Genomic DNA, 15,388 nt, shown 5'->3' with positions numbered 1-15,388 from the left:
TCTCACATGTTAATCTCCAAATTTAAATGTTCACTACAAATATAAATGGAAAACTTTGCAAAAACAGCAAAGGTTCTCCCGTGACATTTTTCTGGATCCTACTTAGGTAAAGTTGGAAATTAGTAATTAAGAAAATAAATATTTATTTATGTTTCGTAAATTTCATGTTGCACAGTTGGATAGTTATTTTCCAATTAATTTCAAAGCCTCACTGCCAATAAATATCCAATTCTGCAACTCTGAAACATGAAACTTCACGTAGGTACTACTTAAACCATGTTCACAGCATCCATCATGAATAGGTAGGTTAGTATTTTGAACATTGATTGAATAATATTGTCAGATGTCATGCACACCGGATACTGCCCTTTAACATGACCAATGTTGCCAGTACATCTCGTAATTTAAAACTTTTTTACACCTTATTAATTTTTTACCAATACTGGACGTTCTATCTACAGCATGATTTTCCAGTTTAATGTTTAAAAAAAGTATTAAAAAAAATGGTTGTCTTGTAATCAATGGATACCAGGTTGGTCCTCAGTGGAGACATACTGCATAAAGATTCGGATTCCATTATAAAACGGTAGGCCCAATCCTGATTAGACTATCCGAGCATAAAATGAAATTAAAACAAACTTTCACATGTTTGTGCTGATGATGTCACAAAAATGAACCAAATGTTAATATGAAACTATTATATGTATCAGGACAATTAAAGACTTGACTATTCATAATATAAAGGGTGCCTCAGAAATATTTTAGTTTTTGAATCCCCCCTCTGGGGCAATTCACACATTACAGAGAAATGAGATAGATTGCAAACGCTTGGCAACATTGTTCATATTTACTTGCCAAGGAGCACTTTATTGGGTAGCATGTGATTTTTGTGTTTGTGCGTTTTATAAAAATGATGATTCTTATGTTGTTGTGCATCGTTTGTACCGGCATCATTATAACCTGGCAGGAATGAGAGACTCCCAAGTGAAAATGTAATTAAATATTGGATGAGAAAGTTTGAAAACACTGGAAGCACTATGACGAGTAAACTGCCGGGACGTCCAAGGTTATCAAGATCGAACAGAAACGTTAACCGTGTGTGCCAGTCTGTTAGTGAGGATCCTCGCCAATCGTTAAGATTGCATGCAGCTTCTTTAAATTTGCATAAGTCAACAGTTCATCTCATTATTCGCAAGGATATGCATTTCCACCCATACAAAATTGTTATTACACAAGAATTAAAACCACACTGCCACAAAATTTGAGAGAATTGTAGCAAAGAATTACAGATTGAAATGAATGCTATTCCTCCTGCAATGCTTCGGCGAGTGATCTAAAACTTTAGTTCAAGAATAATTGAAGGTGAAAATATGAACGGTCACCATTTGTCCAATACTCTTTTCCACAAATAAAAATTTAACGTTTAATCTTTCTTTTGGTAATAAATTTATCTTTATACAAAAAAATTAAGTATTTATTTTAATAGTTTTAAAAACAAAAATATTTCTGAGACACCCCCACTCATTTGCAGAACTACATGCGCATATACCCCATTTAATACTTAAGATCAGTATGTTACTACAAGGGGATTTAGATCCCAAAGAAACTTATAATTGCGAGTACCGTTCTTAGAAAATAGCTGGATTTTTGATTGAATGATATAAAAATAATGAGCCTCCCTGATGGGATAAATAATGATGTCACCTTGTAATCAAGGGGTTCCAGGTTTAATTCCCAATGGTTCGGGTGCCATTTTAAGCTGTAGGTCCAATCCCAATTAACATGTCTGACCATAAAGTGACAAATAAACTTTACTGAGAGAAAGCCAGATTTTTTTAATGGACTCTTTTGCCATTTGTGGCCAACCTATTTCAGTCTGTGGCTCAGTTTTAGGGCCACCGTTCACTAGGACAGTGTTTCTCAACTGCCAGGCTGTGGCCTAGTACCGCAAGAGTTCATTAGATCACGTGTTTGCCAACTATTTTAAATCTGATTTTATATTTGCCAACAAGCCTACACAAATAGCATACACCAGTGGTTCACAAAGTGTGCACCGTGGCTAGCTTACAGGGGCAACGTGAAATGGTCCAAAATTTTTACTGGAATGATATGATTGTTCCAAATAGCCTATGTGCTTGTTTTGTACTTTTTACCATAGGTGTGTGCAGACCCTATGATTAGGAAGGGGAGCAAAAGCCTTGATAAAAGCTGTCGGGAAAGAAAACCTCGCTTCTTCTCACTGTTTTTAGTTTCATTGTATTTATGCTTGTATATACTCTATGTGATCAGAAGTATCCGGACACCCACCTGAATAGAAAGTACAAGTTTGGGCAACCCCTCCATCGAAAACACTGGCAGTCAATACGGTGTTGGCCCACCCTTAGCCTTGATGACAGCGTTCACTCTCCCAGGCATACTTTCAATCAGGTGCCGGAAGGTTTCCTGATGAATGGCAGCCCATTCCTCGCAGAGCGCCCAAATGAGAAGAGGTATTGATGTTGATCGGTGTGGTCTAGCACGAAGTCGGCATTCCAAAACATCCCAGGACTCTGTGCAGGCCAGTCCATTAGTGGGATGTTGTTGTCGTCAAACCACTCCCCCCACAAGCCCTGCAGTATGGACGGGTGCTCGGTCATGTTGAAAGACACAATGGTCATCCCTGAACTGGTCTTCGACGGTAGGCAGCATGAAAGCTGTTAAAATGTCAACGTAAGCTTGTGCCGTGACATTGACATGTAAATCAATAAGAGGGCCAAGCCCCCTCCAGGAGAAACATGACCACACTTTAACCCCACCACCTCCGAATTTCACTGTCGGCACTATACAGTGTGGTAGATGTCGTTCGACAGGCATTTGCTACACCCACACCCTACCATCGGACCGCCACATTGTGTACTGCGATTCATCACTCCACACAATAGTTTTCCACTGTTCTGTGATCCAGTTTCGACGCTCCTTGCACCACACGAGGCAGCGTTAGACATTTGTCTGTGTGATGTTTGACTTATGGGCAGCTGCTCGGCCATGGAAACCAAGTTGCCGCACCTTGCGCCAAACAGTAATGGTGCTTGGAGTAGATCCTGATGCAGTTCGGAATTCCTGTGTGATGGATGATTGATGGTAATGCTGTACGACCCTCTTCAACACTCGATGGTCTCTGGAGGTCAACATGCAAGGTTGGCCTGCACGCTTTTGGGTTGTACACATCCCTTCACTATAACATTGGAAACAGTGGACAGAGGGACATTTGGGAGGGTGGAAATCTCACACACAGACTTTCTACACAAGTGGAACCCAACCAAATGACCACGTTAGAAGTCTGCGAGTTCCTCAGACCAGGGCATGAAATTTCAAGTTTGAAGTCAGTCGCCGGACCAAAATCTTTGGTCGCCATTATTTTATATTGATAAATAATAAAAATATGAGCAATTATTAAAAAGAACATACCTTAGGAATTAATGTTTATGTAGCGCTGTCGTTCTGCACTAAAGTACCACTTATCAGTTGCAACTGCTGGGTCAAACACTGACGGGGGGGTTCATTTACGGAAACTCTGAGCAAATCATCCAGTGTCTCAGTCTTTAGAGAGTTCCTGTAAATAGTCTTGAGTCTGTTGTGACAGCTGAAACCTCTCTCACATGAAGCTGTGCTCACTGGTAAACAGCACAAAATGTCAAAATGTGGAGCAAATTGGGGAATCTTGCTGAACACTCCTCACTGTAAATCTTCTCCAGCATCTGATTCAAATTCAGAGAAGGAAACAAAAGTTTGTATTCTGTCCACTCTGCTAACAGAATATCCATTTTCTCATTATAAAGGCTCGGGTTCAAGTACATGTAGAGCTTCTTTATTTCTTCTATCCCAAACTGAAGAATATTTTCTTTGGGAGGCCAACCCAAGGTGTCGAAAACATGCAGAGATGCAATCACATCTGTTGATATAGATTGCAATATTTCTGTGATGTACACCTTCGCATTGTTAATTAAGTTTCCTCTAACAGTCTGAAACTCTTGCTCTCTATTTTGAATGTTTGTGAGCTGCACATCCCTGATCTTTCCTGAAATGGATACATGGTCCAAGAAATCTTGTTCGCTTGGTCCAACATTAGATTCCAGATCAGCCAAAACTGAAATACAGTGTTCAATTCTTATTTTCAGAGATGAAATCAAAAGACTCTTATTTTGTAGTGCCACGCTTAAAGGGTTCAGTTTCCTGTAAATATCCAAAAGGAAGTACAGAAGCTTAACAAATTTAAATTGCTTCAAACTTTTCAGCAAACCCTTAGGTTTAGTACTATCATTTTCTTTTCCATGGGTCATCTGTTCAAGATGGGTCACAACAGCTTCCCATGATTGCAAGAGATCTCTTACAGAACTTTCTTTGCTGGCTAACCACCTAATAGTGTGGATATCACTCAGTTTTAGAATTTCTTCTCCTATAACTTCTGCCGTTTCTCTCAAGAGGCGAAGTCTTTAGCAGAGCCATGATAAAACTGAAAAATATTCCTAATCACGGAATCAAATGCTCTAAGACATTTAACTCCAACACAGCTAACTGCAAACGGTGTGCAAGGCAGTGAATATTTATAACTTTATTACAAATATCTTCATTTGCACACCCAATCCTGATTTGTGCCCGACCATATTTGCTGCACCATCAGTACCCAAGCCTACAATGTAATACTTGTTTCTGTATTTATTTGAACCTATTGCCCAATCTAAATAATCAGTTATGGCTGTGAAGTGACCAGCAGAAGTAGCGTTTGGGAGCTCCATTACTCCTAAAATGTCCTCTTTGATGTGACCATCAATTCCATCCACTTATCGAACATACACATTTGCATGCTCGACTGACTATCTATCTGTGGATCCATCAATCAGAAGGCTGATGTACGTACTTTTCTTTATTTTCTCCACTAGATCTAACCTGAAAGTTTCAGCTATGAAATGAATAAATTCTCTGCATTGCTTTTTATTGCCATACTTAGGTAGAACACTCACACTTAATTTTCCTGCCAAACACAGCAGATCTGCAAAGTCTTTAAATGGCTTCTCATGTTTAGCTACATAGTATGCTACATTAAATAATTTGTAAGATGGGGTCGGCATTGAGTGGACACGGGGTTTTCAATCGGCTCGCTTTCCAAAACCATGTATGAATGTTGGATTGAGATGTTCGGGCATGTTTGACACGCATTTGAAACAACAAAATTTTAGTCGCCAGCCCCAAACTTTTGGTCGCCAATGGCGACCTGGCGACCGGAAATTTCGCGCCCTGCCTCAGACCATCCCATACTGCTGTCTCACACTGTCTGCAGACTACTGAGTTCGCTGACTATGTGTTCCACACGGTAGATGGCAGTACTGTGTCGCCCTCTATGATAAACACATGTTTCACGGTGTGTCCGGATACTTTTGATCACATACAGTATGTATAAAGCAAAATAGGCACAGTATAACAAATAAATAAATTGTCTCTGAAATGTCCTATGCTCCATTTCTTCTTAACAATTATGTTCATGCATTTAACATAAAACTGATCAGCAGCAAGGGTCTGAATTACTTATTAGCTATAACTTCTCTCTCTGGTAATTTGCAAAGTATCACAGAAAACAATAAAATTGCGAGGGAAGCGAGGGACAAAAATTTTAGATCCAAATTTTGGCAAATTTAAAACAATATTGAATGCACCGCTGGCTCTGGTGAAACCAGAACAGTGAAACAGTGGTGCAATCATGTGTGTTTTTTTTTTACGAGTTCCTGTTTCTAAGGGACCTTAATGGATACGGGTGTTTTTGTTTTAATGGGTTTTTATATAGTGAGTTTTTAAATTGAAACATGTCAAGGACTGTTTTTAAGTGTCTTTAACCAACCTTTTACCTAATCATCATATTACACTTTACAACACAGCATTATGTTTTAGTGCATAGATAAAATTATGAACCTGATGAATGGGGCAGTGGTACCCTGAAACATCATTCTTGAACAATTGCATACTTACGTAAGTAGTTCTTTAAACTCATTTTATATTATTTTTAGTATTGTTATTCTAAAGTTTGTGTTAACAGGTATAAATACAAATCAAACCATGTAAAAAATGTTGGTGTACCATATGCTCAGGATTAAACAATCTGAACTTGGCCCAAACTTGCAATGTGGAGTGTATCTGGAACTGAATCCACGTAACTCAACACAGAGTGGCGGGATGCTGGTAGTTTTATCTTTTGCCCTATAAGATCACTAAAATTTGTGTCAAATAGCTGTCCACCAAATAAATAAATGTAAAAAAATACAAAAACAGCAGTTTTAGGCACACCAAATAAGCTTCCAAAGTACTTTAGGTTCTAAAATAAACTCTTCTTGTTAGCATGCTGGTAGTGAGTGGTTAGAATGGGAGATCAGAGAAATGAATGCCAAACACACTTTGCTTTCACAAAGAATTCAGCCACTCCCACCCTCTATATGCAACCATTCTTCTCAGAACTGCAGAAAGGTGTAAAACATTGGTGTACACATGCATGAAAGGAAGTGTGGTGATACTAAAGCAATCCCACCTATCATATCATAATCTACTCAAAATTAATTAATAGTAACCCTAAAGTTCAAATCACCAACCCTGAGACCTTCTGTAAACAAAACCACCTGCATGCAGAAAGCATTACAAACTCATAGAAGTAAAATAATGCACACAAAAATCCAACATTGTTACAGGATTCATTACATAAGGTAAAACAACCGCCAATTTGTAGTATGGGATACACTGCCGCAAATGATGTCTCACTTTAAACCCAATGCTCTTTCTTTTGTACTTATTGCTTCACCTTTAAGGTTAACTCTTTGCACCAGTAATCATTTCCCATAAATTTAACTTTTCTTGCATGCAAATTGAATATATTTTACTTGCATTTTTTAGACAAAATGATATAACATGGTAATGTATATTTCTAAGGTTTGATATAGATAGGACTGTATTTGAAATTTGTTTGTAGATTTTATGTAAATTGTATCTTATGTAAATCAAATATATAATTGGCATAAACAGCCATATGCAATGCTGAAAGTCCAATATATTGATGATGATGATTAAAACAAGACAAAGAAAGTTCTTAAATTTATTGTGGTTGGAAACTTTGTCAAGCATCCTAATAACGATTTTTGTTCTGCCAAATAGGTAACAGTAGTATAAGCCGGAGACGGATTTCTTAAAATTTACAGGAGAAAAGACGAGAAAGTACTTACGGAATTGCGTTCTTGGGGACTTTCTGAAGCCGGGGAAATTGTTTTTTAGAATCGTGCAACGTATTTTGTCTGTAAATAAGGTATTTTTCGTCAATCATGCATCTCCATTGTACGATTGCTTGTGCCGCCATTACCGTCGACTACGTGAATCAAATGTTCCGTGTGTTCGGTTATGTAACCCCCTCACAGTGTAGCAACCACGCGGAAGTTTAACAAGATGACGTGTGAGCGGGTTGTTTTTTTTCAATGTAAGGTAAGACTCTAGTTTACGTCCTTTTCCTAAGGAATACGTGTCATATATCGTTGGAAAGCTTATTTTATAAGCAATTCAACAACGTAAATCCCAAAGCGAGCAAAAATTTCCTGAAGGAGTGAATCGAGAAAAAACGATGTTGTCCGGATATGCATAATTGAACGTACTGAGGAATTTTTTAGATGATGAAGCACATATTTAGGGGTGAAATAAGTGCTAATGGAACCTAACCTAACAGGCCTAACCTAACCTCGTAGGCATACCTCGACCCCGTGAATGGATAGTGGGGCTATCGTGAACAGAAAGTGTAAAAAGAAAAAGGTACTTACCCGAAGAGATGCCAGGTGCCGCACCGCGAACGCAAAGAAGCAATCACCATGCAGACAAGGACGTAAAGTAGAGTCTAGCCTCAATTTTCGCTTAAAAACCTTTTGTAAATAGTTTGTGCGGCATTTATCGGTTCATAAGTTTGGAAACACTGCACATCAGCTTGCGATACTGCATATCAGCTGACGACAGACAACGTGAGTCAAGATTTGCCTGCCGAATTAGCAACGACCAATAAATTATTATAATGTTAAAAATAACGCTTTTTTCATGGAAAAAAAAAGTGATCCCCAGCTTGAAAAATGTTCCGGTATGCATATGAGGTAAGTAACAATGATTTTTATTTTAAAATAAACGAGTTTAACGTGTCTCCGGCTTATACTACTGTTACCGCCAAATATAGTGCACTTCGTAAAATAACTTGGTGACATGGCAAGGCAAGATAAGTGTGAACATTTTGTAGGAATATGCATTATAACTTTCAATGAGCTTAGAGATTTGTGTACATAATGATATTTTATAACATTGGTTATTTTCTAAAAAATAGTTCATTGGTTATTTTCTAAAAATAATCATGTGAACAGCAAGGAAGTAGTGCCACTTACTAATATTGCCTGACTTGTCCTTACAATAATAACATTGCGAGTTCTATGCGTGCGGGAAGGTCTCAGTGTTCTCCGAGCTTGCTTTCAAAGCACCAGCAAGGACAGCCTTTGAAATGGGGCGATAAACAAATTCTACTCAATATTTATGTAATGTTCTGTCAGTGGTATCCTGAGAAACCAGTATAAGAAGTGGTTGGTATCCCAGTGCAGTGGTGTGTCAGTGTCTGCAGTTTTATGGGTTATGAAAGAGAGAATGGCCAGGAAAGGAACAATGTATGAGGCTGCATATTCGTCTGTTCTGAGAGCAAGTTTTCACATTCAGAGGCTCTTCGCTGCGGTGAACTATGAGTTCACAGCAGATGATTGCGGTCATGAATCAGCTGACGTGGAGTGATACATCAAATCGGTGAGATGGTTTGTTTACAGAAGGTCTCAGGGTTAGTGATTTACACTTTAAGTATATGTAGGAACTTAACAATAGTAACATTGTAAGTATGTAGGAACTAAATTATAATGCTAAGAGCATCATACTAAACATATACATTTCTATATTTGTTATATTACATTACTTCTCTGCCACTTCTGGCTAAATGCAACAAACCTACTCATAAAAGCACTGGAACCCTACACAAATTGGAACTTGTCAATTCGCCCTGCAGTGATAAAGTAATAAATTTGGGAGTCGCTGATGTTAAGTTTTTATGCATAAAACACATTCCATTCACGTTTCACCATCAAAAATGATTTACACTGAAACAACTCCTGCTATAGCTCGACCACAAGGAAAAAAAACTTTCCTCAAAAGCGTTCGCGCACCTTCCCTGCCGTTATCGGTGCTCTGTGCAGTGTTGCCAGGTCAGATTTAAAAAATCGGGAGATTGTCCCTTGGGAAACCAGAAGATCTGCTACAAAATCTGATGATCTAAAAGTAGCGAATGAATGACCTTCTGGGGGCAGCATAGGCGTGCGCACTGGGGGGGGGGGGGGGCAAGGGGATGACTGCAGATTTTTTCCAGCGAGGGGGAAACAATATATTTTTATCAGGTGGGTAAACGAGGAATATTACCCCATAATAATGTTGCCCTCTCAGAAAACACTACTTGAGTTTGAAATTATCACGTTCCTACATCCCTATTATAATAATGGATATAAATTACTGCGACTGAAATCAACTCATACGTCTGAAATAATAGGTACTTTTATGTCAACATTCATTTTCCAGAAGGAGAGGGGGCGGCGACCATCCTTGCACTTCCTTCTGGACGTCCATGGCGCTATATAATTTTGTAGAAAATGAAGTATTTTCAAGCAACTACGGGCGAGGGGGTGCATTATTTCCTTTGTAATTTAACTATGCCGCTTCGTTCTCTAGCAAATTTCTTGTTATTAACACTCACATGCTTTATTCGTCAGTTATGCTGCCTCTATGTTGCTGCATTTAATATATAATAGACACACACACACACACACATACATGTATAAAATAATTTGCCCACGCCACAAAGTCAGTGTTTCTACCTAGTAAGGCAAGGACGTTTCACTGTGTTTGTGTCACTCCATCCATTTCATCAGTTTTTCATTCATCCATGTTGTCGTACTTACCTGTAGAGGCACAAAAGCGACGTAAAATAACTATAATAGAAATAGATTTTCGGGTGGGATAAAATACAACCATCTAAAAATAGTAATGTTAATGTAGTAATAGAAATAAAATAATAATAATGTCCTAGCACAATTGAGTATTGTTTGGCATAATTTCACAGTTCAAACAGCACTTTTCATGGCTGAGTGGAGTTCCACTCTACCTCTCCCCTCCATGTTCAAGTAAGATGAGCAGGAAATGTGTTTTTGAGCAAGCCGTTGGAGGTTCCATACCAATAGTTTATTAAGGAATTCTTCCGAGAAATCAATAGGTCTGGCAACACTAACGTGAGCCGGGCTGAAGTCTCCTTCTCCCTGTCTTTTTCCCCCACCCGCCAGCGCGATGGGGTCTGCGCAGGTTTCTTTCTTTGTGGTTCCACTATACTCAGTGTTTCTCATCCTCTGCTGAAAAGCATTCACATGGAAGGGAAGAATTACGTTGATTCGTTTTACGGTAAAAGTTTCATATACCGGGGACACATTTCTTTATTTTTACAGAAGAAACTACTTACGGAAATGAGTTTCTCTAAGGTTTCCAACGTTCATCGAGGTATTTTCTTTCATTGTGGAATCTATTTGACCGGGAAATGATATATTTTTCAAGAGCAATATCTCATCTACGCACAATTGATATTGCTTTCCCTACGTGAACCGGATGCTGCATACGCTTCATGACATAACACCCTGTCAGTGTTTCCAACTTCTTTTTTTTAAACTATGCTTGCCTAACCTAACCAAACCTAACCTTATCGGAATGGTTCGTGGGGCTATCCGTCAGCTACCCGTGTATAATGTACAATTTGCACACGTGACGAACACGACAGCAGGTATTTTTCGGTGAAGAAGGTTGGAAACACTGCATACCCACTACATAGTCACGTTTTGCCCGCCATATTATGTGTTAAGTGAAAAAAAGGAATAACAAAAATTACTCTCTATGTGAAAAATTGGGTAACAGTTTCATACATCGGAGACCCATTTCTTCAATTTTACACAAGAAACTACTTATGGAAATGAGTTTCTCCAAGGTTTACGTTCGTTGAGGTATTTTCTTGGAGCGATTTTACAATACCGGGAATTTCTCCATTTTGTTTGAAATTCGGCACACTCACTAAATTAGGGCTCCTAATCACGAATCTGAAGTTAAAATTTGGCGCTCATGTGTCAAACTTGCAAAATAAGAGGGTTAGTCATCGCAACCGACAATGCACAATTGCTCATTATTTATCGCAAGATTTTCCCTTTTGAATACTTAAAGAACGAAATATATATATTCCTGATATTACTACGACCCTAAAATTTAACTATGTTTCCTAACCTAACCTAACCACGCACCAATGGTTCGGGGGTCTAGCCCCAATGGTCCGTGGGGCTAGCCATAATTCAGGAATTTCTATACGTGAGCGCCAAATTTTAAGTGCAGATTCGTGATTAGGAGACCCAAATTAGTAAGTATCCGAAATTTCAAACAAATTGGAGAAATTCCCTGTATTGTTAAATTATACCCAACCGGATGCTGCATACATTTGATGACGTAAGCCCCTGTCAGGCTAAATTTTCGTATCCCCAAAACGTATTTCTTCAATTTTACAGGAGAAAGTACTTAGCGAAATGGCTTTATTTATACTTTAGGAAGGTCTTGGAAGTTTGTTTTCACCTCGTTGAAATTTTTTTGCCGGTAAATCATGTAATTTTCGACATTAATGTCACTCCGATGCACGAAAGCTGTTCCCTTGATGTCCGTCTACTATGTGAATCAAATATTTGCGAGCGTTTCATGACGTAACAACCGGTCAGTGTTTCCAAATACGCGGTTTTGTAACTGTGTAACAGTTCTAGAACGTAAATAAACGTGAGTTACTGTTCATCATTTCTGATTACGAACTTGCGACAACATGACGTGCACAGGATCAGTGGCGTGCTCAATGTGAGGTTGATGGGGGCTATAACCCCCCCCCCTTTCACCCAGTATCTCTAAGGCTATTTATGAATGGTTCGTGGGCTATTTATGAATGGTTCGTGGGGCTATCCGTGAATGGTTCGTGCGGCTATCTGTGAATGGTTCATGGGGCTATCCGTGCATGGTTCGTGGGGTTTTCGAACCCGAAAAAAATTTCTAATTTTGAAAAACAAATTTAACTGTGTTTCCTAACCTAACAGAACCTAACCTAACCTTGCCGTGCATGGTTCGTGGGGCTATTTATGAATGGTTCGTGGGTCTATCCGTGCATGGTTCGTGGAGTTTCCGAACCTGGAAAAAATACAAAATCAGTAACACGAAAGTAGGTATTTTGGTAACAGTAGTATAAGCCGGAGACGGATTTCTTAAAATTTACAGGAGAAAAGACGAGAAAGTACTTACGGAATTGCGTTCTTGAGGACTTTCTGAAGCCGGGGAAATTGTTTTTTAGAATCGTGCAACGTATTTTGCCTGTAAATAAGGTATTTTTCGTCAATCATGCATCTCCGTTGCACGATAGCTCGTGCCGCCATTGCCGTCGACTACGTGAATCAAATGTTCCTTGCGTTCGGTTATGTAACCCCCTCACAGTGTAGCAACCACGCGGAAGTTTTACAAGATGTCGTGTGAGCGGTTGTTTTGTTTTCCCAATGTAAGGTAAGACTCTAGTTTACGTCCTTTTCCTAACGAATACGTGTCATACATCGTCGGAAAGCTTATTTTATAAGGAATTCAACAACATAAATCCCAAAGCGAGCAAAAATTTCCTGAAGGAGTAAATCTAGAAAAACCGATGTTGTCCGGATATGCGCAATTGAACGTAATGGGGAATTTTTTAGATGATGAAGCACATATTTAGGGGTGAAATGAGTGCTAATGGAACCTAACCTAACAGGCCTAACCTAACCTCGTAGGCATACCTCGACCCCGTGAATGGATAGTGGGGCTATCGTGAACAAATCGAGAAAAACCGATGATGTCCGGATATGCGCAATGGAACGTACTGAGGAATTTTTTAGATGATGAAGCACATATTTAGGGGTGAAATGAGTGCTAATGGAACCTAACCTAACCTCGTAGGCATACCTCGAACCCGTGAATGGATAGTGGGGCTATCGTGAACAGAAAGTGTAAAAAGAAAAAGGTACTTACCCGAAGAGATGCCGGGTGCCGCACCACGATCGCGCACCGCGAACGCAAAGAAGCAATCACCATGCAGATAAGGACGTAAAGTAGAGTCTAGCCTCAATTTTTGCTTAAAAACCTTTCGTGAATAGTTTGTGCGGCATTTATCGGTTCATAAGTTTGGAAACACTGCACATCAGCTGACGATACTGCATATCAGCTGACGATAGACAACGTGAGTCAAAATTTGGCCGCCGAATTAGCAACGACCAATAAATGATTATAATGTTAAAAATAATGCTTTTTTCATGGAAAAAAAGTGATCCCCAGCTTGAAAAATCTTCCGCTATGCATATGAGGTAAGTAGCAATGATTTAAATTTGAAAACAAACGAGTTTAATGTGTCTCCGGCTTATACTACTGTTACCGGTATTTTTCTATGAAGAAGGGTGCAACACTGCACAACCACTGATCATGGACTACGCTAGTCAAGATTTCTCCGCCATATCGCGTGTAACGCAAGCAAAAGCGAACAAAATAAAAATACTCGATATTTCGAAAATTGAGATTATTTGCCTGCAAAAAACGAAACGCGAAATAGAAGAATCGTTACGAATGCAGAATATGTAAGTATCAATGTGAAAAATACGAAAATAAGGGAATTAGAGACGTTTGGTGGTTACCGAAATTTTAATCCTGTCAGTGTTTCAAACCCCCTTTTTTTACTATGCTTGCCTAACGTAACCTAACCTTACCGGAAATTGTTCGTGGGGCTATCGGTCAGCTATCGTGCATAATGGTTCGTGGGGCTATCAGTGAATGGCTTGTGGGGCTCTCCGTGTATGGTTCGTGGGGCTATCCATTAGCTACCCGTGCATAATGTATAATTTCCACCGGTGACGAACACGATAGTAGGTATTTTTTTGGTGAAGAAGGTTGAAACACTGCATACCCATAACATGAGTCAAGATGTGTCCGCCATATTGTGTGTTCCAGAAGGGAAGAAAGAAATAAAAAAAAAAGCACTCAGAATGTGAAAAATTGAGTTTGTTTTCTTGTAAAATCATAATGGCACCTTGAACTATGTTCCACAATACACAATTGGTACGTACGAACCAACCGAAACACAAAATATCCGATTTTAATGTGTCTCCGATCTATGAAACTGGTACCAAAAAGGGTGTTTGTTTTCGTGTAAAAAGTATAATGGCACCTTCAACTATGTTCCGCAATACACAATTGGCAAGTACGAACCATGCGAAACACAAAATATCTGATTTTAACGTGTCTCCGATCTATGGAACTGGTACCAAAATTAGTGTACTTGCATTTATATTTCATCATTTTTCCTATTACCCTTTTTCCTTCTAATATAAGTATATACTTACTGACACAAAATTAATTTCGAACTTCTTTATTCTTCAATCAGAGAACCGAAATCACGAATTGTCCAGTACTGGCGTCATGGCACAAGAAGGCAGGTAATTTGAACATAATTACAAATGCAACAACAAATTATCTGGGGAGGGCTGTAACTGTACATTTACAGTCGAACAAATGTGAAAAAAAAATTTAGGGGTGCTGAGGAAATATTGGGGGGGGGGTGTCAGGAGTGGTGTTGGGAGTATGGGGATAAATCACTAGACAAACTTCACGACCACCTAACCTAGGGCCGTTCAAAAACTGGGCTATCTCACCATAGCATTCGAATGGGGTTGTTCCACATCCTTACTCCATGTTCCACACACTTCATGAGTTGGTCTATGGGCTGTTCATTGTCAAACTTTTCCGGTGATGGCTACGCTCATTGCGAATGCGCGCAGAGGCGAAGCGTCCGGTCATCGGGAGATGCTGCGGAAATAAAATGGTAGTGTCTGCTGCCACGTTCTTTTTCTGCTGGAACCTCAAAAAAGATGCGCGTGGAAATAGACTCGGTCTTTGTTTTATCATGATTTCATCATGCTATGTATGCAATTACGTCTGTAACACATACTGTGAAGTTGTGGCGATTACTTTCACAAAAATATTAGGTCCCTCAGTATTCTTCTAATAATAAACCTAAATGCTCTCGTAGTTAGGTTACGTTCTGTTAGCATTAAAATAATATCGCTAAATGCTTTCTAAAGAAAAAGGTTCTAAATTACCTGTACATTCATTCCCACTAATCATAAACTTGCATTTCTCTCGTCTTAATCTGTTCTTAAGATTTGTAACATTCTCTTAGCAGACGTATTACGTG

General features: G+C 39.1%; 1 protein-coding gene across 3 annotated transcripts in view; it reads right to left on the bottom strand.

The window, feature by feature from the left end:
* Positions 1-14,967, bottom strand: part of LOC146000096 (GPN-loop GTPase 2) — a 50,404-nt gene extending 35,437 nt beyond the window's left edge. The window contains exon 1 of one of the 3 annotated variants that reach the window (XM_083137433.1): positions 14,847-14,967. The gene's annotated coding sequence lies outside the window, so the exon portion shown is untranslated. Of the gene's footprint in view, positions 1-6,108; positions 6,219-14,537; positions 14,737-14,846 lie in introns of those variants that run through there. The other 2 variants (XM_083137432.1, XM_083137434.1) reach the window with 2 other exon arrangements.
* Between the last annotated feature and the right edge of the window lie 421 nt (positions 14,968-15,388).

The sequence above is a fragment of the Lepisma saccharinum genome, chromosome 16 (assembly GCF_977018435.1).
Source record: "Lepisma saccharinum chromosome 16, izLepSacc3.1, whole genome shotgun sequence".
NCBI classification, from domain to species: Eukaryota; Metazoa; Arthropoda; class Insecta; order Zygentoma; family Lepismatidae; genus Lepisma; species Lepisma saccharinum.
This window is presented reverse-complemented; position numbering and strand designations above follow the sequence as displayed.